General features: G+C 42.1%; 1 pseudogene; it reads right to left on the reverse strand.

Annotated features, from left to right (window-relative positions):
• Nucleotides 1-531: 531 nt before the first annotated feature.
• Nucleotides 532-1,500, reverse strand: LOC101284526 (charged multivesicular body protein 4b-like; annotated as a pseudogene).
• Between the last annotated feature and the right edge of the window lie 9,994 nt (nucleotides 1,501-11,494).

Below are 11,494 nucleotides of genomic sequence, written 5' to 3' on the forward strand. Positions count from 1 at the left end.
TCTATATTTAGCAACCTTGTTGAACTTTTATATTTGTCTTAGTTTTTTTGAACCAATCTTATTGTCTTTCAATAATGACAGCTTCATTTTTTTCTTTCCAATTCTTATACCTTTCATTTTCTTCTCCTTGTCTTACCGCTAGCTAGAGCCATCTTTACAATGTTGAATAGAAATAGTGATGGTGAACATGTTTGCGGTATTCCTGATTTTAAAGGAATGCTTACAATGTTTCATCATTGAATATGATGTTTGCTGTAGGTACATGAGGTTAAGTTTGCTGATCTTTCTGGTTTGTTAAGAGTTTTTGGTTTTGTTTACTTTGTTTTGCAATTAACTAATGGGGGTTGAATTTTATCAAATATTTTTTGTACATCTAGTGGGACCGTTGTATGATTTTTTTTTTAATCCTTTAATCTATGCTTTTCTTTTTATCATATTACATTTGCCTGCTTTTGGTGTCAAAAGTGAAGGAAGTACCAGCTTCACAAAACAAGTCGGGGAGTTTCTCCTCTTCCTTTTTTTTTAGATCAGTTTTTTTTTTTTGGATTTGCAAATACAGTTTATTTTACAGAAATTCAACATTATAAACAGCAGGCACTTCCCAGCCCCCTACCCCCCTCCCCGCAACCCGTACCTCTGGGTGCAGACCATGCTATGCAGAGTGAGCAGTGATGCAGCTGTATTGCTTTGGAGGGAGATTCGAGAGCGATGGAACCTGCCTGCACCACGGCCTGCCTGCCCCACACACGCACGCGCCTGCCCGCCTTGCAGGCCACCAGACTCTGTCTGGGCGCAGCCTGCACTGGACCAGTTAAATGGATCCAGCCCAGGTCTCCAGTTCCTTCATGTCATCGTCTTCCTCTTTCTTCTTCTTGGTGGGTTTTGATGGTAGGGATATAGAGGGAACATTTGGTAGAGGGACTGTTTCCGGTCCACTGATTTCCAGCAAATTCTTGTCTAGTTCCTCCTGTTCTAGTTCTTCTAATTCTGCCATGAGCTCATCCTCGTCAAACTCTTCTCCAAACCCTACAGGTTTTGAAATAGCTGCTGAAATCTCTTCTGCAAGTTCCTGCTGGTCAGCAAAGTCCTGCATTAACTCATCAACTTTATCGATGTCCATGTTGTCGTGGGCAGCCTTCATGGCTTTGGAGGCATAGTCCATGTTCTTGAGCACCTCGGTGTTGGTGTTAGCATTCTCCAGGGCCTCTCGCTGGAATTCGATGGTTGACAGTGTGCCGTCGATCTGTGCTAGCTGCTTTTCATACCTCTTCTTGCGCTTCAGTGCCTGGCGGGCAGCGCGCTGTTTCTGGTGCTGTGCTTCTTGGCGGCTGTCAGCTCCTGCTCGATCTTCTTCTCCAGGAATTCCTGCTTCTTACTTAGCATCTCTTCCGTGTCCGGAAGCCTCTGGATGGCCCTCTGGGGGGTCGGGCCGCCCTTGCCGGCCTTACCCGCTCCAGCCCCGAACAGCTTCGCGAACACCGACATGGTTGCTGCTCGCTGCGCCGGCCTGCGCCGCCTGCTCCGGCTCGGCTCGGCTCGGCTCGGCTCGGCTTTGGCGCCCTCTCCCCGCTCCCTGCAGCCGCAGGCCTCTTCGCCATCTCCGCCCTAGATCAGTTTTTATAAGATAGAGTTTATGTTTTGAAGGCTTGATAGGATTTTGTAAAAGTGTCTGAGCCTGGTATTTCTGTTTTCTTGTTTTGTGGATAGATTTTTCACAACTGATCCAGTTTTTTTTTTTTTGGTACGCGGGCCTCTCACTGTTGTGGCCTCTCCCGTTGCGGAGCACAGGCTCCGAACGCGCAGGCTCAGCGGCCATGGCTCATGGGCCCAGCCGCTCTGCGGCATGTGGGATCTTCCTGGACCGGGGCACGAACCCATATCCCCTGCATCGGCAGGCGGACTCTCAACCACTGCGCCACCAGTTAAGCACCAATTAATTTTTTTTTTTTTTTTTTTTTTAGTGTTATGGTCTTTAGCTTTCTATTTCTTCTTATATTAGCTTTGATAGGTTTTTGTTTTCAGAATAAAAATTCCATTTTATTTATGTTTCCAAATTTGTTGGCATGAAACTACTCACAGTATTCTCTCATGATTTATAAAATCTCTTATTTATCTGTACTTATATTCTTTTTCTTATTAGGTTGTGTTTTTTTATGACTTCTTAGTTTTACTTAGAGACATTTGCCTTGTACAGTCTTTTCAAAAGATAGCTTTTATTTTTCTTGATCATCTACTTTTTTATCATTGCGAATTTCTTAATTTCTACTCTTATATTTATTAAGGATGATTTAGTTGCATTATGCGAGTTTTTTTTTTTTTTAATTGTGATCCACTTCTAAACACATTCTAATTCCATTGTGATTTCTTCTTTAACTCATGGGTTACCACAAAGTGTGCTTTTAAATTTAAAGATCCCAGGGAGTTTTTCTGTTATTATTTTTAAATTTTATTTGATTGTGGTCAGAAAACATGGTCAGTGAGATATTGATTTTTTGATCTTTTTTTATGGCCTAATACATGGTCAATTTACATAAATGTTCCATGTGGGCTTGTAAAGAAAGTGTGTTCTTTAATTGTTGGGGCATAATTCTCTACGTGTTTATTAAATCATTATTAATGATGCCATTCAAATCATAAATGATCTGTCTAAATTTTTAGTTTGCTTGATAATTATGGAAAGATGAGTGTTTAAATCTTCTGTGATTATGAATTGATCAAATTCTTCTTGCTATTCTAAATTTTTGCTTTATTTGGAGGGTATATTACTGGGTACAACTTATAATTGTTATCTCGGTAATTTTTTACTTTTATCATCTATTCTTTTTTTTTTAAGTTTTTTTAAAAAATTAATTAATTTATTTACTTTTGGCTGTGTTAGGTCTTTGTTGCTGCGTGCAGGCTCAGTAGTTGTGGCGTATGGGCTTAGTTGCTCCACAGCATGTGGGATTTTCCCGGGCCAGGGCTCGAACCCATGTCCTGTGCATTGGCAAGCAGATTCTTAACCATGGTGCCACCAGGGAAGTCCCTAGCTTCTATTCTTAACTTCCTTTATTCTTTTTGCTTAAAGGTCTATTTTATGTAATATTAATATACATATGCCAGCCTTCTTTTAGTTATTATTTGTCTGATATATCTTTCCTAATCTTTAACTTCTAATGCTTATGGCTTTCTGTTCCATTTGAAAAATAACATGTAGCTGCATTCTTTTTTAAAATCTCATCTAGGATTATTCCTTTAAGTGACAAGTTTGGCCTATTTACATTTTTCATGATACCATATTATTTTGTACTTGCTTTCACTAGTCCTCTTTACACACCCTCTTTCACTTCCAGTTTTCTATTGGAATTGAGTGTTTTAAAAATCTTTCCTCTCTTTAATGGTTTGGAAATTATATGACCTAATTTTATTCTTTTCATAATTATGGTATTATTTATGTATTGCTATGTAACAAATTATCCTAAAACTAGGCAGATTAAAACAGCAATGAACATTTATTACCTCACACAGTTTTGGTGGGTCAGGAATTTGGGAGTGGCTTAACTGGGTGGTTCTGGCTTGGGGTCTCATGAGGACACAGTGAAAATTTAGCTGGGGCTGCAATCATTTGATTGCTTGACTGGAGCTGCAGGATCTGCTTGCAAAAATGACTCACCTGCGTATCTGGTAAGTTGGTGTTGACTGTTGGAGGAAGGTCTCAGTTCCTTGCCACACAGACCACTTCCTAGGGCTGCTTGAGTGTCCTCACAACATGGTGACTGGTTTTCCTCTGAGTAAGTGATCCAAGAAAGAGTAAGGCACAAGCTAATGCCTTTTATGAGCTAGCATTGTGTGTCACATGCCATGTCTTTCACCATATTTTATTAGTCACCAATTAGACCAGTTGGGAAGGGAGACATGAATACACGGAGGTGCCGTTTATTGGGGGCCATCTTGAAAGCTAGTGATAACAATTACCTTAAAAATTTTAACAAGCATGCTCGATTTAACAAAGTCTGAAGTTAATTAATGTCACTATGACATCTTGAACAATACATGGATCTTAGAACACTTTCATTATGATCACCTATTCTTTTCATTATTATTGTTGCTTTTATTGCATGTGTGTGTGCACATGTGTATGCATGTTTATCAATGTTTGTTTTGATTTGCCCTCCATAGTTAGCAATTAATTTGTTTGCCTTTGTTTCTTGCATTATATTTCCTTCTGGACTGATTTTCCTTTTCTTCTCCTGTACTTTCCCTGAAAAGTCCTTTCAGTGAGAGTCTATGAGTGGTAAATACTTATAGCCTTTATCTTCTTGCTTCTATTCCCAAATTATTGTTTAGTTGTATATAGAATTCTAGGTTGATAGTTATTTTATCTTAGTACTACAGAGACATTATTCCATTTTCTTCTTGTCTCCATTGTTGCTACTGAGTATTCTAAGGTTAGCTATCTTTTTTTTTTTTTTTTTTAAGGCAATCCTTCTTTTCTATGTAAAGCCTTTTAGGATCTCTCTGTCTCTCTCTCTCTCTCTCTGTTTCTCTCTCTCTCTGGTGTTCTGCATTTTCATTACGATATGCTCAGGTATGGATTTATTTTTACTAATCTTACTTGAGACTCATTGTGGTTCTTGAATTTGAGGATTCATGTCTTTTACTAATTTTGAAAATTCTCAGCCCTTCTCTGTTCAAATACTGTATCTCCCTCATTCTCTCTTGTCTGTCCTTCTGGAACTCCTAACAATAAAAATGTGGGAAATATGAGAAGTAAAGAAATGTTGAGAGGATCATAAGAAGGCCTAACATTCATCTATTTGTGGTTCATTCTGAGATTTCCCTCAGATTTATTCTTCTAGCTCACTGATTCTCACTTCTTCTGGGTCTAGTCTACTATTTAACAAATTCATTGAATTTTTTTAACAAGTAGGTGAAAATTTTATTTCTAGTTTTTTTTTTTCTCAACTTTATCTATACTTTATTTTTCATAGTACCCTCTTTTTGTGATTTCAGTTCTTTCTCATATGATTTAAAATATACTTATATCACTGCCAGTTCTATTATCTGAATTTCATGGGGGTCAAATGCTGTGGGTTTTTGTTTTCTGTTTCTCTCTCGTGTCTGCTTGACTTGAGAATATAGTATTGTTTATGACGAACTTTGAGTTCATCTCAGTGAGGTATGGTTGGGTTGAGGTACGTCTCCTGAGAGCAGGTGCTTCTGCCCAGGGGCTAAGAGGTGTCACTGGATCGTAGAGGGCTATTTCAAAGGCTGGCTACCACTAGCTGAAACCACTTTTTAAGTTGGTTTCTACATTTTGGGGTTCCCTGGCCTTGTGGTATGAATTCCAAAGGAGGTTATTTTCCCACCTAGAGCTGAGGAAGATTCAGATAAATTTCCTTATTATCTCTCAGTGTCATTGGGTAGATTTTTTCCCCTGGTCCTTCCTTTCACTGAAGATCACAGTCCTGGTTTTATGCCAGGGTCTAAATTTCAACTCCTTACTTCATGCTAGCCCGAAGTCTTGTCTTTAGTTCCTGTTTGGGTGTTAAAAGCCAAGTCTTTGTGTTACAAAGACCTGCACTCTCCCTTTCTTTCTTAGCCACTTATCTACATATTTAAAATATTTGTGTATTTTATGTAGCATTTTAAGGTGTTTGTAGGGGGAGGGATTGCAAGTTAATCTAGTTTTACATCTTACCAGAGTAGTTGGTGCCCACATTACTATTTCAAGAAACAGAAGTCAAGTTATCTGCTTGCTCCTGAGGTGCTCTGTACATCTGCCATTCCTCAAGCAGGGAACAGGAAGGCTCCCAGGCAAAACTTGAAAATGGTGAAATTCATCTTTAGCACCTTCTCATGCAGAGCTTTCTCTCCTAACTCTCCTGTCCTCTGTAGCACCTCATTTGTCTTTCCTCATTGTGCCCTGTCTTTCCAGGATGCTCCAGGCTTCTTCTGGGACTTGTCATTGCTGTGCTTTTCCCCCGGCTTTTTGTGGAAATGTGCCTCACGAGTATCTCTGCACCGTCCAAAGTGTCCAGGTGACAATTAGCTAATCTGATAAGCTCATTCATGCTAATGTGCTAATGAAAGAGTCCTACAGAAGATGGCTGTCCTTCCCCTACCTCCTAATCCGGGGCCCTTCTTCTCCTGCCAGGTAACATATGTGCATAGCAGCAGTGATCTTCTAGAGAGCGTGACCTGGCTGTAGTGGTCTAACCTGGAGGATTGATGTTAATGGAGTGAGATTTTTAAGTCAGGTAGGAGGGACAGCTGGGTTGAGGCAGGCAGGAGGGGGTGAGAGGCAAAAATGACCCTCAGATCATGACACTTGAGTGTCTACTAATGTGGTGGGTGCATTAACTGTTTGCACACCTAAACTGTAAAGAATAAAGAGGATTTCTTAGAACATCCCTTTGCTAAATCAAAATTATTCTTATTGAAAACTCCTCTACCAGACAAGAACTGGAACTCAGCAGAACCACAAATATATGGGGTTCATCGCTATTCATTCTGATATTTTCATTTTGCTGAGTCTATGCGAAAAGTCTAGACCCCTTGAAGAGGATGGTCAGGAAAGAGATGGGCCCTTGCACTGGAGGCTGGAACTTGCAGGGCTGGCTGTAGATGAATAGAAAAGGACTGGTAATTTCTTTTCTCTCTCCTTCTGGGCCTCATTCTCTTGGGTTTCAGTCTCTGATGAGTGAGGGTGTCAGCCCCCAGGAAGTGGTGTGGAGATAATACAGGCTCATGGGGAGCTGCAGCAGATCACATCTTTGAGCCAGGGAGATGAAACTGTATATCCATGTTTCACGCATAATTCCTTTTTGTTTCCCTGTGTTTTCACAAAGTAGGTGTTTTGGCCTAGTTGATGCTATACTTTGGGACCCAATGCAGGGGTAGACTCAGTGGCTGTGTGTTTGTTATGGCTAATGGGGAGGACCCCATGTTAGCCAGAACACCATGGTGGCTGTCTTCCTCTGCCCTTCCTGTCCACTCTCCATGCTCTCCTCCCTAGTCCCTCCTGCAGGTTTCTTACAGGCTGGCTCTGCCCGCATTGAAAGTCTTATTTCTCTCGAAGGCCCTCTCCACACAGCTTTGGCTCTGGTTATCTGCTCCTTCCATCCTAGCTCTGGGGTTCTCTTCTCTCCCTTGCAATTTCCTTATGCTCTGCCCAAACCTTTGTAAAGAGTCCCTTTTATTAAACTCTCTTCAAATTGTCCTAATTTGAGTGTGCCATCTGTTTCCTGCGGGGAAGCTGACTGATAAAACACCTCAATTCTTTTTATTTGTATTTTTTTTCTTAAAGTAAAAGATTTTTTTTTTTATCATGGTAAAGTATACATAACAAAATTTATCAATTTAACCATTTTTAGGTGCACAATTCAGTGGTATTAAGTATATTCACAACATTAATGCAACTGACACCATCATCGACCTCCAGAATTTTTTCATCATGCCAAACCAAAACTCTGACCATTAAATAATTTCCCATTCTCCCCCTGCCCCCAACTCCTGGTAACCACCATCCTACTTTCTGTCTCTATGAATTCAACTACTCTAGGCCCCTCACATAAGTGGAATCATACAGTTTATTCTTTCACGTCTGGCTTGTTCCACTTACCATAATGTTTCCAAAATTCTTTAAAGATATAAGTGAATTGATACAATAGATCCATAGAGGACAATATTGGTACCCCTCTGGAAGCTATAAATCTTTGAGATATTTGTGGACAACTTCCCACGGAAGGCTGCTGTGATAGAATCAATGTTCTGATTTTCAGTAGCAAGGAATCAAAGGTTCCTTAGCGGTAATAAACGAGTTTCTTCACAAGAGAATGTTGTGGAGTAAAACCAAACATGGACCAATAATACTTTCAAATGATATCAGCTATGCAATAGTTTAATATTGAAGAATGTATTTGAATCTCGATAATCCTTGAAAGGACCTTTAAAACGATCGTGGAAGATCTCTTTCTTCCAAGTCGCGTTCAGTCATTTATGAACATTGGTGTAAATACCGTAGAATCCAGAAGTATGTTGCCCTGATTCCCTGAACGTGCCTCAATGCCTAAGCTACACTGTCACATGAATAATAAAGCTCACTTTTGTCATGTGATGTGGACTGTTAAAGCATTTTAAGGATTATAATCTAGATGGACTTCAAATGACACTGTGCTTTACAGAACACGTGAGCAAAGCAAGGTTGTAACTCCCCAACAGCCTGAAGAATCTTTGTTTCCTCTAGGATTTTAGTTTCCTGTTTTCTGTATTTTTATTAATGATGTGAGTAAAGGTATCAAGTCAGAGGATGCCCTAGTTATTGTTGCATAACAAACTGTCCCAAAATTTAGTGGCTTAAAACAAATTTTATTATTACCTCTTACAGTTGTGTGGATCAGCTGGGCTTAACTAGATGGTTCCAGCTTGGGGTCTCCTATGTGCTTGCAGTCAAGTGGTGGCTGGGACTAGGGTCATCGGAAGGCTTCTTCACTCCTCTATTGGGGATCTTGGCTGGAGGGTATCTGGAATGGCTGAGGGCTTGGCAGGCTTCTTTCTCTTTATGCTGTCTTTCCACTGGCTGGCTTGGACTTTTTCACGATGTGACAGTCCCATGGGGGTCAGACTTGTTACTGCCGGCTTCCCCAGAGCAAGCATTCTAAGAGGGCCTATGCAGAAGCCGCAAGCCTTCTGACCTAGCCCCCTAAGCCCCAGAACATCACTTTAGTCACATTCTATCAATCAAGCAGGTCAATAAGTTCAGGCCAGATCCAAGGCGAAGAGAATTAGACTCCACCTTTCAAGGGCAGGAGCTCAAAAAGTTTGTGGCCGCCTGTAATGTATCACAGAGGACGTGGATCTTTTTTTTCAAATTTTATTTATTATTTTTGTTGCTGTGCGCGGGCTTTCTCTAGTTGCGAGCTGGGGCTACTTTTTCTTTTTTTTTTGCGGTACGCGGGCCTCTCACTGTTGTGGCCTCTCCCATTGCGGAGCACAGGCTCCGGACGCGCAGGCTCAGCGGCCATGGCTCACGGGCCTAGCCGCTCCGCGGCATGTGGGATCCTCCCGGACCGGGGCACGAACCCGTGTGCCCTGCATCGGGAGGCGGAACCCCAACCACTGCACCACCAGGGAAGCCTGCACGGGCTTCTCATTGCGGTGGCTTCTCATTGCAGAACACGGGCTCTAGGCGCGCGGGCTTCAGTAGTTGTGGCATGCAGGCTCAGTAGTTGTGGCACACGGGCTTAGTTGCTCCGCGGCATGTGGGATCTTCCCAGACCAGGGCTTGAACCCGTGTCCCCTGCATTGGCAGGTGGATTCTTAACCACTGCGCCACCAGGGAAGTCCGGGGACATGGATCTTAATCCCAATTCTGCAGCTCCTGAGCGCTGGGAACTTAAGGCCCATCCAGCACTTGCTCTGAGAATTGGTTTCCTCGTCTATAAAATGCCGGAAATTCAGTGAGGGATCTTAAAGATTTTCACTTCAAAATTATAAGGGGGCTTCCCTGGTGGCGCAGTGGTTGAGAGTCCGCCTGCCTATGCAGGGGACACGGGTTCGTGCCCCGGTCCGGGAAGATCCCACGTGCCGCCCGTGAGCCATGACCACCGAGCCTGCGCGTCCGGAGTCTGTGCTCTGCAACGGGAGAGGCCACAACAGTGAGAGGCCCGCGTACCGCAAAAAAAATTAAAAAATAAAGAATTATAAGGATTCTCTGCCTTCAAAGTATAGACAACATTTATAATAGAAACTCCTCTTTAAATTTACCTAGAGTGTTTTTAGTTTTAGTGTCTAGGATCTTTTATTCTGGGCCTATATAAATATAAAACTTGAGTTGGCCAAAAGATACCAATACAAGATTTTATTATGAATATTGACTTCATTATGAATTTTCCATACTTCTTGGTGCTAGCTGAAAGCTTACAAAATGACAACACTGAGCAGAAGATGTACTTCTGAACTGTAAGGAGCAATGATTCCAGTTGTAAATTCCAGTTCTCTAAACGATGGTGGACAGTGTTGGTGCCCTTTCAGAAATCTGATGCTTGCTGAAGGCTCTTGTCTAGTTTTAGGTGAAGCAGGGACAGAGACAGATATAATTAAGGTGAATGTTTGAGCCTGGTAGATGGTCAGAGCACACTGCTCTTTAGGATCTTCTATTTTGTTTGTTTCAAGGCAGGATGAAAGCCTCTCAGATATGAATCCCTGCCTAAGGCTGACTCCTCAGCTTTCATGGACATGAAGATAGCTTTTTAAAATAAAGGCTCTCCCCAGGTTCCTAGGCAAAGCCCTTTTTCAACTGTATACCAGTTACACCAGACAGTTAAATTTCATTGCCTGCGCTGCCCAGAATTTTAAAACTAGAATCTCAGATGTGTTAATATTAAAATATATTTATATATATAAAACACAAAACAGGGAGTTCACAACCCCACTGAAAAACTTTGATTAGTCCAGATGAGACTGTCTTCTGCTCTACTCCCTCCAAAATAAACCACGTGGTACTGAAATATAAAAACACCAAAAATCCTCTGTTGCAAACCCTGCTGTTTGCCTACCCAGCAGCTGCTTTCCCTTTATTCCTTGCTCACAGAACACCTGGTCTTGTTCCAGAATATACCCTTATTCCTAATTTTAGGGTAAATCCTGATTTGTGTAAATCAATCACGGTGATCCCCTTGACAGTCCTTGGTTCAGGCATGGGCATGTGACCCAATCTAACCATTAAAGATTGTGAAAGGGGCTTCCCTGGTGGCACAGTGGTTGAGAGTCCGCCTGCCGATGCAGGGGACACGAGTTCGTGCCCCGGTCCGGGAAGATCCCACGTGCCGCGGAGCGGCTGGGCCAGTGAGCCATGGCCGCTAGGCCTGTGCGCCCAGAGCCTGTGTTCCGCAACGGGAGAGGCCACAACAGTGAGAGGCCCGCATACCGCAAAAAAAAAAAAAGATTGTGAAGGGAAGTCTGCTTGGGGGCTCTACGCAAGAGGTATTTTCCTTCTCAAAACAGCACATGAGAAGAGACATTCCTATGCGTCCACTGAATGTTGCTGTATCTGAATATGACTCCCAGACTCTAGTTATTGCAGCTGCCTTGTAAGCATGACAGTCCTGGCCTAACGTCCAGCAGACACACCGAAGGCGGGCCGAGCAGAAGGATGAAAAGAATCTGAGTCCTTGATTTAATCAGCTACAGCACCACCTACCTCTGACCTTCTTACCATTAATGCGATGGTAATTTCTTCATTGTTTAGGTCAGTTTAATCAAAAGCCTCTATTCCTTGACGCCTGCAATATCTGAATGTATCTCTTTCTCATGCATGGCGGGAAAATATTGGCATACTTAATATCCCCATGAAGAGTGTCCATACTTCACCCGTGCCTTGGGTGAGAGGGGATGACCTCAAAAAATAAAATATGTGGTGACCTAACTCAATGGGACTGAATCCAGGATTAGAAGCATGGCTATGTCCTGACATAGTCCTAAACCCTAAGAGAATGATACTGACAATCATAAT

This window comes from Orcinus orca, chromosome 2 (genome assembly GCF_937001465.1).
Source record: "Orcinus orca chromosome 2, mOrcOrc1.1, whole genome shotgun sequence".
NCBI classification, from domain to species: Eukaryota; Metazoa; Chordata; class Mammalia; order Artiodactyla; family Delphinidae; genus Orcinus; species Orcinus orca.